This window comes from Maylandia zebra, linkage group LG10, assembly GCF_041146795.1.
Source record: "Maylandia zebra isolate NMK-2024a linkage group LG10, Mzebra_GT3a, whole genome shotgun sequence".
In the NCBI taxonomy this organism is placed as follows: Eukaryota; Metazoa; Chordata; class Actinopteri; order Cichliformes; family Cichlidae; genus Maylandia; species Maylandia zebra.
Genome location: NC_135176.1, coordinates 11,535,345 through 11,554,283, shown reverse-complemented (window position 1 = coordinate 11,554,283; position 18,939 = coordinate 11,535,345). Strand labels below are relative to the sequence as shown.

General features: G+C 46.3%; 1 long non-coding RNA gene across 1 annotated transcript; it reads right to left on the bottom strand.

Annotated features, from left to right (window-relative positions):
- Positions 1-3,183: 3,183 nt before the first annotated feature.
- LOC143420781 (uncharacterized) lies at positions 3,184-16,750 on the bottom strand. The gene is made up of 3 exons (XR_013100520.1): positions 16,306-16,750; positions 15,322-15,356; positions 3,184-15,200 (listed from the first exon to the last, which is right to left on the bottom strand). It is a non-coding gene; the product is annotated as an uncharacterized LOC143420781 (long non-coding RNA).
- Positions 16,751-18,939: the final 2,189 nt, after the last annotated feature.

Genomic DNA, 18,939 nt, shown 5'->3' with positions numbered 1-18,939 from the left:
TACATGTTACAGTGTTCCACTCTGGCCAGCTTTGAAAATGGAAAACTGTTTGCGTGGTTTACTCGGTTCTGTAAATAAGGCTCCTTTCATTTGTGAGACTGTATTCCACAGCCAGTTGTCTTCTCTCCCCTTTGGTCCGCCCTTACAAGGTGAAGGTGCTGCCCACCCATGATACCAGCAAGGTGCGTGCAAGTGGATCCGGCCTTAACACCACTGGAGCGCCCACCTCTCTGCCAGTGAAGGTCACCATTGATGCCAAAGATGCAGGTGAGGGACTGCTGGCAGTGCAGATCACTGTGAGTGCATGAACGTGGACCACACAATAATGTATTCAAAGCATTGATATTTAGGTAACAGTTTTTGTTTTCTCCTGAAGGACCCAGAGGGGAAGCCCAAGAAGCAGATATCTGTGACAGCCATGATGGGACCTACCTGGTGTTTTATGTGCCAGACATGACTGACAGATACACCACTCTCATTAAGTACGGAGGAGACAAGATCCCTTATTCACCCTACTGAATCAGGGCTCTGCCCACCGGAGATGCCAGCAAGTGCACTGTCACTGAATGTTGTCCAGTGGCCAGGTAGGACTCACTTCCTTGGTTGCTTATACACTTTTAGTTTTCTTTGAAAACGGCCCTTTAAGTCACTTGATCCATGACTTGAGCGAGCACTCTCCATTTGTTCATTTGATAGTTATTGTAGAAAAGATAAGAAATGATGCTTTAGTCTTTTTGTAAATTATAGTCAAACATACAATAAACTGAGGTATTCCCTTTGGTTAACAGAGCAATCCGATAATAAAAGTGGACAAAGCACATCGAGTTGCCACAAATATCTTTGTATATTACGCAGTGGGGCAAAAAATGAGGTGACCAAATACTTCTTTTCCACCATAATTTGCAAATCAGTTCTTTAAAACTCGGACAAGTTAGAGGTATACCTATGATGAAAATGACAGGCCTCTCTCATATTTTTAAGTGGGAGAACGTGCACAATTGGTGGCTGACTAAATACTTTTTTGCCCCACTGTATTTGATCCTGTCTCCCTCAATACTATTTAATATCTAAATGCTTGATTCATCATATTATAACAAATGTGCTGTTGTAGCTACTGACAGTGAGTTTGATTCCATTTTTTCCATCTACCAAAGAGAAATAATATCTCTTAGTGGCAGGTGGATCACACGTTGATTCTAACACTTTGCATATGACTGGGTAGGATGAGCATTTTATAAGCGCTTGTGTGGTTTTTGTTTATTTAAGGAAATACATCAGTTTCCCTTGTATTTTAAATTTGAGTGAAGATCCTAAATTGGCCCCCACTCTTCACTTTGAGAAAAGGCTAATCTGTCTTATCCCCACATGAGCACAGTCAGATATAATACAGGCTTTCACTCAGGAGCAGGAAGGCTAAAGGCTGTTTAATGTTTGATCTAACTGTGTCAGACATTTGCGTTCTCACGTGCATGGACAATATCTTGAAAACTTCAGAGCTGCAGTGCATGTGTAAAAGTGGTTAGAAAGCAGTGCTTTAACACAGGTTTTGTCTCTTTGCGTAGCTGCTCGGTCCATCCAGACTCCCCTCGATATACAACAGTGATGCCAGCAACTCAAATACAAGCTCTCTCCAAGTGATTCCTTCATCATCAACATCTGCATCCATGATCCATTAGCTCAACAGCAACATCTGTCAGCTGTGCATCCAACTCGGGGGAATCGCCTGCTGTGCTCAGCCAGTGGGCCGCAATTTCTGTGCCTTGTTGATGGCCTCGCTGTATCCTGTGCTGGAGAAAGCTGGTGAGGAGACACTGCTGGTGAGCCAGGCGGCGCTGAGCTCCATGTAGGACATCAGTAAGGCCTGTGGATACACTTCCCTCAAGGAACTGATCAATGAGAATTCTGACTACCTGCTTAATGACATATCACTCAACCTTCAGAGGCTCAGCCAGCATCCACAGGTAGTTATGAGGTGTTTTTGTTTTTAGCCCAAAATGGACACAGAAATGAGTGCTGGAGGGTTTACCCGATTTCCTTCTTTGTCTGCTTAAGCCTGTGCGTCCCTTTCAGTAAGTGATTTGAATCCACCTGACATTCAGAAGGTCGTGGTAGAGCATATCGTACGAAGGCAAGATGTCAAACACATCCAGTCCCAGGTTAGACTCCGTACCTTCTCCGGTAAGGTTCCCAGACCTAACAACAAAACTGATTATGACACGTGGCGCACACAAATTAACCTGCTCCAAAATGACCCCAGCATGTCCCCGCTGCAAATATCCAGAAAGATCCATGAGAGCCTGCTCCCACCAGCAGCTGATATAGTTAAAATGTGTGACTCACAGGTGCTATAGCGTACGGCCACAGCTTCACTCTGAGCTCCATCTCCATAGAGTGCAGACAGTGATATCTGATACTCCTTAAGACACAGGACAACAGTTTATTGAGATATTGTATTTTTTATTTCATAATATGTACTCCAACAACTCAATAGTTCTTCCCCACCTGCCTCAGGTCGCCTCCACTTAGGGAGATCCACTTAATGAGGTAAGAAACATCATCATCATCTGCAGCTTCCCAGCGCACCGTGATGTCACTGTCTGAGAAATTAGTTATCCTAAGGTCTGAAGGAGGAGGCACCTTCACTAGAAGAAAAGAATAATGTGTATGGGAATTTTTTAAAAATGGGAAAGCTACATCTTTATATCTTTCATTATTAATAACATTTACAGTACTGTGCAAAAGTCATGAGCCACACGCTAAAGTATTTCATTGGACATTATCTGTTTTTTCCAATCCTTTTTAATCCAGTTCTTGTACCTGACCATTTTCTCAGTAATGTTTTTTCTTTGTTTGTTTGTTTGTGTAAACACTTGTTTGTTTGTTTGTTTGTTTGTGTAAACACTTTGCACTGACCATTATTGGAGAATTAAAAAGCACCTAATTCAAGGAATATGTGTACACATAACAGAAAACTTGGGAAAGAACCAATTTGAAATCTTTAAGCACTTTGTTACTAGCGGCCTGTCACAAAAACACATTTTGTATAGTGTTTTTTTTTTTATCTTGTTAATAAAATGTATACAAATGTGTGTGATTAATCACAATGTGTTAGTGTGTAATCACCCTGAGACATGCATGCCTGTCTGTAAGAGTCAGATCTAAAGCCACTTCTTTTTTTTCTTTTTTTTTTTTGCCTGTCCCGTTTGGCTCTTTTGCCATCAGAATTGTTGTCTAAAGGCAAAGAAAGATGCCCAACGGATTTACTTTACCAAATTGACCATCCCAGCCTTGCCGTAATGGTCCATTTGATTCACCTTTTATTGTTTATTTTATTTTCACTTGCTGAATACGGGACAGACTTGACTGGGGGAAAGAAGGGGAGAAAGAAAGAGGGAAAGAGAAACAGCTGAGAAGAGGGACGGGGGAGAAGGGCAAAAAACAAAAACCAACAGAATGAGCAGAAAAAAAAAAAGAAATAAAAAATGCATATATCGATCACCTGGATCACCTGCTGAGAAAGAAAAAAAGAAAACAAGCAGAAGAGAACAAGAGTAATAGAATAAACAGCATCACAATGATATATGGGAATATGACAGTAAATACTAAATATTAAACATTATTGTGCAGCACATAAGATCAACAGAACACAGTGTGCTTTGAGGTAGGAGCCAAAAAGGGTGTAGTTTGTGGGTGTGATCACCCATGTGTACACCTGTGAGCATGGATGCGCTTGTTTTTTTTAAAAAGGTTCCTTCATGTAATGATCTGCTAGAGGGTGTGGGGGGGCCACAGCCCCGTCCTCCAGGGCATGAAGCAGGTATGGAGGAGATCAAAACTCCAGACATCCAGAGGCCCCCAGAACACAAGAGACCAAGGAAGACCAACAGAGGGGCAGCCGCGCCACTGTCCCAGAAAGAGCTGAGGAGAGTCCCAGATGAGGGCTCACTCAGCAGCCGCGGAGCAGAAGCCAGGGGGAGTTGCAGTGACGCGCCCGTGAGCTCCGCCGGCAGCCAGCCGTGCCTGAGTGACCGAGCCCCAGGCCGAGAGGCCGGGGGCACCCCACCTCCGAAGTGGCCCGAGCGAGCCCCAGGCTCCAGGCCCCGATAAGCGGCCGCCAAGGAGTGAGCCGGTGTGTACCTGGACGCCCATCCCCGGACACAAAGAACCACCAACGCACCGATGTCTGAGGGAGTCCGCCACTGGCAGGGGAAGTGGTGGTAGGGGGAGATAGGCCTCCAAACCTTGGAGGGCCTGAGATGTCCCCAGAGAGGTGGCGCCTGACACTCTGATAGTGCTGCACTGCATGTTTTTCCCTTGATGTCACTATTTTCAATGTGTTAAGGAGTGAATAGTGAACTTCTTTTAATGGTGTGTTTAATTAATTTGATTTAATAACTTGTGACCTTTGAGTCCCTTCCTTGCAAGAATTATGGCCAATGACGGAAATGTATGTATTACATTTAAGATTGGAAAACAATGTCAATGCCACAAACGTGAGTTGTCATATACATCTGTGAGTTAATCTGCACAACCGTGTGCACATGTGCTCTGTGCATGTACACACACAAAGAATTGACCTTCGTTCCTTAAATTTGTAGCATTGCCTCTGTGCTGCCTGATGGTGCTCAGTGGCTTTTGCTTCTTGCTTTTAAATCAGATGTCACTCTCAACATAAACACAAGCTACAGCAGCCAAGCAGTCTTAGCTGAGGAAACAAAGATACATTTCCTCATTTAATGTAAAATATTGTGGTGATGTTATGTTATATTAGGCAGGCAGCTGCCCAAATAACACTGTGACAATCAAAAGTACAGGGAGTGCAGAATTATTAGGCAAATGAGTATTTTGTCCACATCATCCTCTTCATGCATGTTGTCTTACTCCACGCTGTATAGGCTCGAAAGCCTACTACCAATTAAGCATATTAGGTGATGTGCATCTCTGTAATGAGAAGGGGTGTGGTCTAATGACATCAACACCCTATATCAGGTGTGCATAATTATTAGGCAACGTCCTTTCCTTTGGCAAAATGGGTCAAAAGAAGGACTTGACAGGCTGAAAGTGGCATTGGTTTTGGTGCCATAAATAGTCAAAAATAGTGAGATATCTTGCAGAGGGATGCAGCAGTCTCAAAATTGCAAAGCTTCTGAAGCGTGATCATCGAACAATCAAGCGTTTCATTCAAAATAGTCAACAGGGTCGCAAGAAGCGCGTGGAAAAACCAAGGCACAAAATAACTGCCCATGAACTGAGAAAAGTCAAGCGTGCAGCTGCCAAGATGCCACTTGCCACCAGTTTGGCCATATTTCAGAGCTGCAACATCACTGGAGTGATGTGAGATTTACAAGGAGGGAAAACAGTACACCTCTCTGAACAGTGTCTGGGAGGCTGTGGTTGCTGCTGCACGCAATGTTGATGGTGAACAGATCCAAACACTGACAGAATCCATGGATGGCAGGCTTTTGAGTGTCCTTGCAAAGAAAGGTGGCTATATTGGTCGCTGATTTGTTTTTGTTTTGTTTTTGAATGTCAGAAATGTATATTTGTGAATGTGGAGATGTTATATTGGTTTCACTGGTAAAAATAAATAATTGAAATGGGTATATATTTGTTTTTTGTTAAGTTGCCTAATAATTGTGCACAGTAATAGTCACCTGCACACACAGATATCCCCCTAAAATAGCTAAAAGTAAAAACAAACTAAAAACTACTTCCAAAAACATTCAGCTTTGATATTAATGAGTTTTTTGGGTTCATTGAAAACATGGTTGTTGTTCAATAATAACATTATTCCTCAAAAATACAACTTACCTAATAATTCTGCACTCCCTGTATATCTATTTTGAACGCCTCAGCTGGAAAAAATTCAAAATGGTTTATAAAGTTGGCCACAGGTCTGTATGTAAATGGCAGTTAAAACATTGCTTCATATTTGGATATGTATGATGTTAGTTTCTAAAATACTAAAAAATGTGTTTATTAACAAAGTAAACTAAAAATAGACATTATTAAATTTTATACTTTTAACTACTGAATTGAACATAATATGAAATAATGTGTTTCCACTGTGGGAATGATGGATCCAATGACAAATAACTTTCAGATTAGTAAAGCTATATTTTTAATTTTTCTAGTTTTCCATTTCTATTTAGATGATTTATATTTATATTTAAAATGAACAGGATCATAACAAAATAACACCACTGCAAGTGTAACAAAAATATGTTGAAATCAAATGGTATGTTATTTGAAATCAATATGAAACAATGACACATGCATTTTATCCAATTTTTTTATTTATTTCATTTTTCCCAATTGTCCAAATTAGTCTGTGATTTGTCTTATTGTCCAACAAATCATATTTATATACAAATATATGTGACTCTCAAATATGATTTAAATGGATCATTCCTCACTTGATGACGAATTATCCATTTAAATATTTGCAGAGTCCTAAACTTGATGCCAGTGAACTTATCAGCGGTTGGTTTTTAAAAAAAAAAAGCCCAAAAAATCCCCTATGAGCAAGCACTTGGCGACGGTGGGGAGGAAAAACTCCCTTTTAAAGGGGAGAAACCTCCGACAGAACCAGGCTCAGGAAGGGGTGGCCATCTGTCGCTGCCGAGTGGGCTTAAAATGTTCACTGTCCATCCTCCTTCTGACAGGAGCTTCCTACAGACCAGGTATGAAGGATGCCTGAGTGGACATACAAAACTCACAAGTTCCTGGCTCTCACGGCTCCTATGCAGAGGGTTAGTCGAAGACGGAGGAGCATCGCAAGGGGCGTCGGGGGACGGGGGACTGTGCCTCACTGCCCTCCCCTTCTCCAAGAAACCCGTCTTCAACAGAGTCGAGAGAGCCGGGAACTTGTGAGGTGTGCATGTCCTGGTGAGCCTCCACCTTTTATAGGTGGGTGCAGCCTCGACTGTACAGAGACAGACCAGACCAGCTGCACCACACAGACACTTCAAACCTAATCTGAGTACAAAAAACACTTACATACATACATACATACATATACACAGACACAGACACACACACACACACAGACACAAACATACATCTCACCATTAAAAAAAAATAGGGTTCCTTTACAATGTCAGAAGGAGGAAGGCACTAAGGCACCGCCTTCCGCCCCTCGACGCCCTCGCGGTGCCCCCTCCTTCTGACAGGAACTTCCTACAGACCAGGTATGAAGGATGCCTGAGTGGACATACAAAACTCACAAGTTCCTGGCTCTCACGGCTCCTATGCAGAGGGTTAGTCGAAGACGGAGGGGCATCGCGAGGGGCGTCGGGGGACGGGGGACTGTGCCTCACTGCCCTCCCCTTCTCCAAGAAACCCGTCTTCAACAGAGTCGAGAGAGCCGGGAACTTGTGAGGTGTGCATGTCCTGGTGAGCCTCCACCTTTTATAGGTGGGTGCAGCCTCGACTGTACAGAGACAGACCAGACCAGCTGCACCACACAGACACTTCAAACCTAATCTGAGTACAAAAAACACATACATACATACATATACACAGACACAGACACACACACACACACACACACACACACACAGACACAAACATACATCTCACCATTAAAAAAAAATATGGTTCCTTTACAATGTCAGAAGGAGGAAGGCACTAAGGCACCGCCTTCCGCCCCTCGACGCCCTCGCGGTGCCCCCTCCTTCTGACAGGAACTTCCTACAGACCAGGTATGAAGGATGCCTGAGTGGACATACAAAACTCACAAGTTCCTGGCTCTCACGGCTCCTATGCAGAGGGTTAGTCGAAGACGGAGGGGCATCGCGAGGGGCGTCGGGGGACGGGGGACTGTGCCTCACTGCCCTCCCCTTCTCCAAGAAACCCGTCTTCAACAGAGTCGAGAGAGCCGGGAACTTGTGAGGTGTGCATGTCCTGGTGAGCCTCCACCTTTTATAGGTGGGTGCAGCCTCGACTGTACAGAGACAGACCAGACCAGCTGCACCACACAGACACTTCAAACCTAATCTGAGGACAAAAAACACATACATACATACACACAGACACAGACACACACACACACAGACACAAACATCTTACCATTTAAAAAAATAGGGTTCCTTTACAATGTCAGAAGGAGGAAGGCACTAAGGCACCGCCTTCCGCCCCTCGACGCCCTCGCGGTGCCCCCTCCTTCTGACAGGAACTTCCTACAGACCAGGTATGAAGGATGCCTGAGTGGACATACAAACCTCACAAGTTCCTGGCTCTCACGGCTCCTATGCAGAGGGTTAGTCGAAGACGGAGGAGCATCGCGAGGGGCGTCGGGGGACGGGGGACTGTGCCTCACTGCCCTCCCCTTCTCCAAGAAACCCGTCTTCAACAGAGTCGAGAGAGCCGGGAACTTGTGAGGTGTGCATGTCCTGGTGAGCCTCCACCTTTTATAGGTGGGTGCAGCCTCGACTGTACAGAGACAGACCAGACCAGCTGCACCACACAGACACTTCAAACCTAATCTGAGGACAAAAAACACATACATACATACACACAGACACAGACACACACACACACAGACACAAACATCTTACCATTTAAAAAAATAGGGTTCCTTTACAATGTCAGAAGGAGGAAGGCACTAAGGCACCGCCTTCCGCCCCTCGACGCCCTCGCGGTGCCCCCTCCTTCTGACAGGAACTTCCTACAGACCAGGTATGAAGGATGCCTGAGTGGACATACAAAACTCACAAGTTCCTGGCTCTCACGGCTCCTATGCAGAGGGTTAGTCGAAGACGGAGGGGCATCGCGAGGGGCGTCGGGGGACGGGGGACTGTGCCTCACTGCCCTCCCCTTCTCCAAGAAACCCGTCTTCAACAGAGTCGAGAGAGCCGGGAACTTGTGAGGTGTGCATGTCCTGGTGAGCCTCCACCTTTTATAGGTGGGTGCAGCCTCGACTGTACAGAGACAGACCAGACCAGCTGCACCACACAGACACTTCAAACCTAATCTGAGTACAAAACACACACACACACACACACACACACACACACACACACACACACACAGACACAAACATACATCTCACCATTAAAAAAAAATAGGGTTCCTTTACAATGTCAGAAGGAGGAAGGCACTAAGGCACCGCCTTCCGCCCCTCGACGCCCTCGCGGTGCCCCCTCCTTCTGACAGGAACTTCCTACAGACCAGGTATGAAGGATGCCTGAGTGGACATACAAAACTCACAAGTTCCTGGCTCTCACGGCTCCTATGCAGAGGGTTAGTCGAAGACGGAGGAGCATCGCGAGGGGCGTCGGGGGACGGGGGACTGTGCCTCACTGCCCTCCCCTTCTCCAAGAAACCCGTCTTCAACAGAGTCGAGAGAGCCGGGAACTTGTGAGGTGTGCATGTCCTGGTGAGCCTCCACCTTTTATAGGTGGGTGCAGCCTCGACTGTACAGAGACAGACCAGACCAGCTGCACCACACAGACACTTCAAACCTAATCTGAGGACAAAAAACACATACATACATACATACACACAGACACAGACACACACACACACAGACACAAACATCTTACCATTTAAAAAAATAGGGTTCCTTTACAATGTCAGAAGGAGGAAGGCACTAAGGCACCGCCTTCCGCCCCTCGACGCCCTCGCGGTGCCCCCTCCTTCTGACAGGAACTTCCTACAGACCAGGTATGAAGGATGCCTGAGTGGACATACAAAACTCACAAGTTCCTGGCTCTCACGGCTCCTATGCAGAGGGTTAGTCGAAGACGGAGGGGCATCGCGAGGGGCGTCGGGGGACGGGGGACTGTGCCTCACTGCCCTCCCCTTCTCCAAGAAACCCGTCTTCAACAGAGTCGAGAGAGCCGGGAACTTGTGAGGTGTGCATGTCCTGGTGAGCCTCCACCTTTTATAGGTGGGTGCAGCCTCGACTGTACAGAGACAGACCAGACCAGCTGCACCACACAGACACTTCAAACCTAATCTGAGTACAAAAAACACTTACATACATACATACATATACACAGACACAAACATACATCTCACCATTAAAAAAAAATATGGTTCCTTTACAATGTCAGAAGGAGGAAGGCACTAAGGCACCGCCTTCCGCCCCTCGACGCCCTCGCGGTGCCCCCTCCTTCTGACAGGAACTTCCTACAGACCAGGTATGAAGGATGCCTGAGTGGACATACAAAACTCACAAGTTCCTGGCTCTCACGGCTCCTATGCAGAGGGTTAGTCGAAGACGGAGGGGCATCGCGAGGGGCGTCGGGGGACGGGGGACTGTGCCTCACTGCCCTCCCCTTCTCCAAGAAACCCGTCTTCAACAGAGTCGAGAGAGCCGGGAACTTGTGAGGTGTGCATGTCCTGGTGAGCCTCCACCTTTTATAGGTGGGTGCAGCCTCGACTGTACAGAGACAGACCAGACCAGCTGCACCACACAGACACTTCAAACCTAATCTGAGGACAAAAAACACATACATACATACACACAGACACAGACACACACACACACACACACACACACACACACACACATCTTACCATTTAAAAAAATAGGGTTCCTTTACAATGTCAGAAGGAGGAAGGCACTAAGGCACCGCCTTCCGCCCCTCGACGCCCTCGCAGTGCCCCCTCCTTCTGACAGGAACTTCCTACAGACCAGGTATGAAGGATGCCTGAGTGGACATACAAAACTCACAAGTTCCTGGCTCTCACGGCTCCTATGCAGAGGGTTAGTCGAAGACGGAGGGGCATCACGAGGGGCGTCGGGGGACGGGGGACTGTACCTCACTGCCCTCCCCTTCTCCAAGAAACCCGTCTTCAACAGAGTCGAGAGAGCCGGGAACTTGTGAGGTGTGCATGTCCTGGTGAGCCTCCACCTTTTATAGGTGGGTGCAGCCTCGACTGTACAGAGACAGACCAGACCAGCTGCACCACACAGACACTTCAAACCTAATCTGAGTACAAAAAACACATACATACATACATATACACAGACACAGACACACACACACACACACACAGACACAAACATACATCTCACCATTAAAAAAAAAATATGGTTCCTTTACAATGTCAGAAGGAGGAAGGCACTAAGGCACCGCCTTCCGCCCCTCGACGCCCTCGCGGTGCCCCCTCCTTCTGACAGGAACTTCCTACAGACCAGGTATGAAGGATGCCTGAGTGGACATACAAAACTCACAAGTTCCTGGCTCTCACGGCTCCTATGCAGAGGGTTAGTCGAAGACGGAGGGGCATCGCGAGGGGCGTCGGGGGACGGGGGACTGTGCCTCACTGCCCTCCCCTTCTCCAAGAAACCCATCTTCAACAGAGTCGAGAGAGCCGGGAACTTGTGAGGTGTGCATGTCCTGGTGAGCCTCCACCTTTTATAGGTGGGTGCAGCCTCGACTGTACAGAGACAGACCAGACCAGCTGCACCACACAGACACTTCAAACCTAATCTGAGGACAAAAAACACATACATACATACACACAGACACAGACACACACACACACACACACACACACACACACACACACACACATCTTACCATTTAAAAAAATAGGGTTCCTTTACAATGTCAGAAGGAGGAAGGCACTAAGGCACCGCCTTCCGCCCCTCGACGCCCTCGCAGTGCCCCCTCCTTCTGACAGGAACTTCCTACAGACCAGGTATGAAGGATGCCTGAGTGGACATACAAAACTCACAAGTTCCTGGCTCTCACGGCTCCTATGCAGAGGGTTAGTCGAAGACGGAGGGGCATCACGAGGGGCGTCGGGGGACGGGGGACTGTACCTCACTGCCCTCCCCTTCTCCAAGAAACCCGTCTTCAACAGAGTCGAGAGAGCCGGGAACTTGTGAGGTGTGCATGTCCTGGTGAGCCTCCACCTTTTATAGGTGGGTGCAGCCTCGACTGTACAGAGACAGACCAGACCAGCTGCACCACACAGACACTTCAAACCTAATCTGAGTACAAAAAACACATACATACATACATATACACAGACACAGACACACACACACACAGACACAGACACAAACATACATCTCACCATTAAAAAAAAAATATGGTTCCTTTACAATGTCAGAAGGAGGAAGGCACTAAGGCACCGCCTTCCGCCCCTCGACGCCCTCGCGGTGCCCCCTCCTTCTGACAGGAACTTCCTACAGACCAGGTATGAAGGATGCCTGAGTGGACATACAAAACTCACAAGTTCCTGGCTCTCACGGCTCCTATGCAGAGGGTTAGTCGAAGACGGAGGGGCATCGCGAGGGGCGTCGGGGGACGGGGGACTGTGCCTCACTGCCCTCCCCTTCTCCAAGAAACCCGTCTTCAACAGAGTCGAGAGAGCCGGGAACTTGTGAGGTGTGCATGTCCTGGTGAGCCTCCACCTTTTATAGGTGGGTGCAGCCTCGACTGTACAGAGACAGACCAGACCAGCTGCACCACACAGACACTTCAAACCTAATCTGAGGACAAAAAACACATACATACATACACACAGACACAGACACACACACACACAGACACAAACATCTTACCATTTAAAAAAATAGGGTTCCTTTACAATGTCAGAAGGAGGAAGGCACTAAGGCACCGCCTTCCGCCCCTCGACGCCCTCGCGGTGCCCCCTCCTTCTGACAGGAACTTCCTACAGACCAGGTATGAAGGATGCCTGAGTGGACATACAAAACTCACAGGTTCCTGGCTCTCACGGCTCCTATGCAGAGGGTTAGTCGAAGACGGAGGGGCATCGCGAGGGGCGTCGGGGGACGGGGGACTGTGCCTCACTGCCCTCCCCTTCTCCAAGAAACCCGTCTTCAACAGAGTCGAGAGAGCCGGGAACTTGTGAGGTGTGCATGTCCTGGTGAGCCTCCACCTTTTATAGGTGGGTGCAGCCTCGACTGTACAGAGACAGACCAGACCAGCTGCACCACACAGACACTTCAAACCTAATCTGAGTACAAAAAACACTTACATACATACATACATATACACAGACACAAACATACATCTCACCATTAAAAAAAAATATGGTTCCTTTACAATGTCAGAAGGAGGAAGGCACTAAGGCACCGCCTTCCGCCCCTCGACGCCCTCGCGGTGCCCCCTCCTTCTGACAGGAACTTCCTACAGACCAGGTATGAAGGATGCCTGAGTGGACATACAAAACTCACAAGTTCCTGGCTCTCACGGCTCCTATGCAGAGGGTTAGTCGAAGACGGAGGAGCATCGCGAGGGGCGTCGGGGGACGGGGGACTGTGCCTCACTGCCCTCCCCTTCTCCAAGAAACCCGTCTTCAACAGAGTCGAGAGAGCCGGGAACTTGTGAGGTGTGCATGTCCTGGTGAGCCTCCACCTTTTATAGGTGGGTGCAGCCTCGACTGTACAGAGACAGACCAGACCAGCTGCACCACACAGACACTTCAAACCTAATCTGAGTACAAAAAACACTTACATACATACATATACACAGACACAGACACACACACAGACACAAACATACATCTCACCATTAAAAAAAAATATGGTTCCTTTACAATGTCAGAAGGAGGAAGGCACTAAGGCACCGCCTTCCGCCCCTCGACGCCCTCGCGGTGCCCCCTCCTTCTGACAGGAACTTCCTACAGACCAGGTATGAAGGATGCCTGAGTGGACATACAAAACTCACAAGTTCCTGGCTCTCACGGCTCCTATGCAGAGGGTTAGTCGAAGACGGAGGGGCATCGCGAGGGGCGTCGGGGGACGGGGGACTGTGCCTCACTGCCCTCCCCTTCTCCAAGAAACCCGTCTTCAACAGAGTCGAGAGAGCCGGGAACTTGTGAGGTGTGCATGTCCTGGTGAGCCTCCACCTTTTATAGGTGGGTGCAGCCTCGACTGTACAGAGACAGACCAGACCAGCTGCACCACACAGACACTTCAAACCTAATCTGAGGACAAAAAACACACACACACACACACACACACACACACACACACACACACACACACACACACACACACACACACACACAGAGACACAAACATCTTACCATTTAAAAAAATAGGGTTCCTTTACAATGTCAGAAGGAGGAAGGCACTAAGGCACCGCCTTCCGCCCCTCGACGCCCTCGCGGTGCCCCCTCCTTCTGACAGGAACTTCCTACAGACCAGGTATGAAGGATGCCTGAGTGGACATACAAAACTCACAAGTTCCTGGCTCTCACGGCTCCTATGCAGAGGGTTAGTCGAAGACGGAGGGGCATCGCGAGGGGCGTCGGGGGACGGGGGACTGTGCCTCACTGCCCTCCCCTTCTCCAAGAAACCCGTCTTCAACAGAGTCGAGAGAGCCGGGAACTTGTGAGGTGTGCATGTCCTGGTGAGCCTCCACCTTTTATAGGTGGGTGCAGCCTCGACTGTACAGAGACAGACCAGACCAGCTGCACCACACAGACACTTCAAACCTAATCTGAGTACAAAACACACACACACACACACACACACACACACACACACACACACACACACACACACACACACACATCTTACCATTAAAAAAATAGGGTTCCTTTACAATGTCAGAAGGAGGAAGGCACTAAGGCACCGCCTTCCGCCCCTCGACGCCCTCGCGGTGCCCCCTCCTTCTGACAGGAACTTCCTACAGACCAGGTATGAAGGATGCCTGAGTGGACATACAAAACTCACAGGTTCCTGGCTCTCACGGCTCCTATGCAGAGGGTTAGTCGAAGACGGAGGGGCATCGCGAGGGGCGTCGGGGGACGGGGGACTGTGCCTCACTGCCCTCCCCTTCTCCAAGAAACCCGTCTTCAACAGAGTCGAGAGAGCCGGGAACTTGTGAGGTGTGCATGTCCTGGTGAGCCTCCACCTTTTATAGGTGGGTGCAGCCTCGACTGTACAGAGACAGACCAGACCAGCTGCACCACACAGACACTTCAAACCTAATCTGAGGACAAAAAACACATACATACATACATACATACACACAGACACACAGACACAGACACACACACACACACACACACACACACACACACACACACACACACGAAGCGCTGCCTGAGGAAAGCGGGGAGGATCATCAAGGAATCCAGTCACCCCAGCCATAAACTGTTCCGACTACTTCCCACAGGAAGGAGGTTCTGCAGCATCCGGTCCCGTACCAGCAGACTGAGAGACAGATTCTTCCATCAGGCCATCAGACTGCTGAACACTGTACCTGCACATGTGATGTGACAATAAAAGTGATTTGATTTGATTTGACATGTATATTCAAACCTCAAGGACAAAAACCAGAGGACAAAAACTACAAGAACAATATAAATATGGAGAAAACTAACCTTAGAAACATGCAGGGTGACCGGAGACAGCAGCACTGCAGACATGAGGACAGGCAGACAGTTAAGGCTGTGTGAGAGTCAAGTTCACTCCTATATATGACCTCCTATCGCAGAATGCGTTACTGTGACAACGCAGGCTTTGTGCTTTGAAGTGTGGTGATTGGTGACGTCATTGGAACGGCCTGTGATCTTACGTCACACTAGCCCGGATCAATTTGAAAAAGGCGTTTTTGTCTGAAAATGCTCGTGTCCAAACTACCGTTTTCACAGAGTTGTGTGTCCACATTGAAACGGCCGAAAACGCTTACGTTCCAGTACTGCGCATGCGTGAAACGCAAGGTGACTGGACCTGCCTCATTTCTGTCTGCCGTTTATTTACTTTCCGGCTCTTTGAAACGTGCAGGAAAATGAAAAGGAAAAGCGACGAGTTTTTTAAATGGACTAACAATGAGGTGGAGTTGTTGCTGCAAGTAATACAAAAGTACAAAGTTGCAAAAGCGATTGAGAATTAAAGAATTTGAAGAAAAGCTATCTGCTATCTTTGTGTTTTGCAGCAGAGAAAAAATATAGTTTATGTCAATAAAGCCTTTGATCCGGAGAAGAAAAGGATGTCAGGAGGGGACCTGGATCTGTGTGTTTACGCCTGCGTGTTCTGACGCCATGACATCTTGAAGATGCCGTTACCACAGAAACTGATTTTTGGGCATTTTACAAATTTTAGTCCATTAAGCTATTTTTAACCATTTCATTTTAAAGAAAAGTGTCAAATTTGAAGCCTTCAAATCAAAGTAACACCTTTTTTTCATATTCATACACCAGTCGTTAATAATTTCTACACCTCTCCCGGAAAATTTAAAACATACAAACAATTTACGGGAAACAATCTTGGAATACACATATTTGATCACGTTAGAACTTGATATTCACACTGGAACTTGTTAAATTATTACAGTAATTTACATTTAAAGAAATTTTCAAATGTACCTGCAGCGAAGTCCAGGTGACAGTCGGGGAGTCCGGGTCCACGGCGAGCCATCTTCAAACTTGAAAAACAAAAACAAGTACAAACGATCCACAGATGAAGTACTTGTGCTCTCAAATTAAATCCGCTTTTAGTAAAATGTTTTGCAAAACTTAGCTTTCCACAGGCTGAGGTTGGAGCAGGTCGAAACAAGTCCACGAGCAAGTGTAAACGGACGTTTGGAACCTTGTGCAGCATTTATATACCCTCGGCGACCATGGTTACGGTTGTCAACGTGTACACGTGCACGTGATAGAACTATCCGATTGTTCAGCCGTGTCTGGGTCTAAACTCCGCTGCAGGTCCATATATCAAACGATCACTATGGCATTACTGAGAGTTGAAAAACTGTCTAAAGTCTTTCATCTTTAATAAAATGATCAGCGTTCTGCTCTACCAGGTGTAACAATTGAGTTTAACATCCAGGCATCCATGAAAACGGAATTTATGACATTTAACGGAGTTAGAAGTTAGCAGGGAGTTAGCTCGCTAGCTTCTATCTAAATACAATATAACATGTCCTGACTGCGGGGTTTTGGAAACAAGTTAAAACGTACAGCTCTGCTATCACTTCCAACATAAATGAAGACAGAAAACTAAACAGCAGTGACGTTTGTCGCGCGGGAGCCTGGGATTGTTTAGCTAAACGGCCTAAACCGTTTCCCATTCATTCTCTATGGTAGTGCTAAACCACTACGGATGTAATATATTTTTGGCCACTACGGTCTTCCGGCGCTGTAACGAGTTTGAGATGCGGCGGCACTTTTAAAAAATCTCCTCTTTTACGTTTCGGGAGAGAAAACAAGTAACTCAACGCTCGCAACACATCCCAACGCTCCTCATTCATTGATCAAAGGTAAGAAACGTCGTTTGAAATAACAGTAAACCAAACAGAATACATTTACAGGTGTATATTACAGGTAATAGGCGTGTTGCGATTGCATTTACGAAGCATCCATCGCTCAGTTAAAGACAGTGGGAGTTTATCTGCTGTTGTAAAGTGGCACGGTAAAAAATGAATGAACGTGATCCTTAAACAAAATTGATTCCAAACACAAACAAAGACATTTCAGGTTATAATCTTGCTGCTGGGTTTACACAGCAGGATGCAGGAGAACAATAACGAGACTCAATTTGAAAGAACATTGACAACATTTGGGATAAAAGTGTTTTTTCCTCCAGGTATAACAAACTGTTCTGTCTGTAAATAAAAACCTTTCATGGTTGAATGATTATTGGCATATCTGCAAAATTTGTGGTAACTGCTTAGTAGTCATGGCACATAAGAATTGCTGGTAGATTAACAACATATATGTATTTAAGCTATCGTGTTTATTCATACACGAGTGGGCATTGCTCATGTTAGAGATATCAAAACAGATTTTCGCATTGATAAGGTGACTGACCATTACAACATGAAAGCAATACATTTTCTTTTAAAGCAGGTTCAGTCATTTAGCATGTCATCTCATAACAAGACACTTATTGGTTATTTAATTGTACCACATTATAGTAATGTCAGTGTCACAGCAGTCGGAAACCTACAAAGTTTATTTAATGGCAAAACACGTCAATGAAACACGTAATTTATTTAATATAATTGTTTATTTTTTCACTGCTTGTCAAGATGCAGAAGAAAGTTGCGCCATATCCAGGGAAAATCTCTGTGGTTGTTCCGCAAGGGGCCACTTGGATACCTTCTCCAGGACCCGTCAAAAGAAGCTCGACGGATTAAAAATGACCCCAAACTGCAGGACAAGTCTGCACCTGTGAGGGATGATGTTGTACATCAGAATGCTCTGACTGTCATCTATCAGAGAGGAGGGGATGAGTCTGACATGAAGGAAGTGCAGGGAGAGTACATTCTGCAGTTTGGAAAGTATAAAGGGAAATCTTTCCGGTGGCTTCTGGGGAATGATGTCGGGTACACCATGTACCTGATCAAAGATCTCCAGAAGGAAGAGGCTGCAGGGACCTCTGTGGAAGAAGGGCATGGCAAGGAGAGCTTGCATTCATTTGTACAGTATGCCCTCAGCTTTACAGAGATAAAGACTCTTCTGAACTGCAAGACCAGCAGAGTGAGGGTTGCTGCAGAAGCCTCTGAGGATGATCAGCTGGTTGGCTTTGGCTCATGAGCCAAGAGCACCTGGAAGGAGATTCAGGAGTCTCCTTTCTACGAGGCAGAGAGACAAAGATGGGTGGAAGAAAAGAGGAAATAGGGGAGAAACTGTTGATATTGTACATAAGATAGTTTTGTTCTAGTTTTGTAATGTTTATTTTGTTTATATAAATAAAAACTGATTGTAAATATAAAAATGTGAATAAATTGTGTTCTGTAAGATAAGATAAGATAAGATAACCTTTATTAGTCCCACACGTGGGAAATTTGTTTTGTCACAGCAGGAAGTGGACAGTGCAAAAGTTATGAGGCAAAAATTAGGATACAATAAGAATAAATACAGTACACAACTGTACAGAATAGAATAAAATAAAATACTATATACAGTAGAATAAAATAAAATAAATATACAATAAGATAAAAATAGAATACAAATACAAATGCTATATACAACTGAGTAAAAATACAACGATGACAG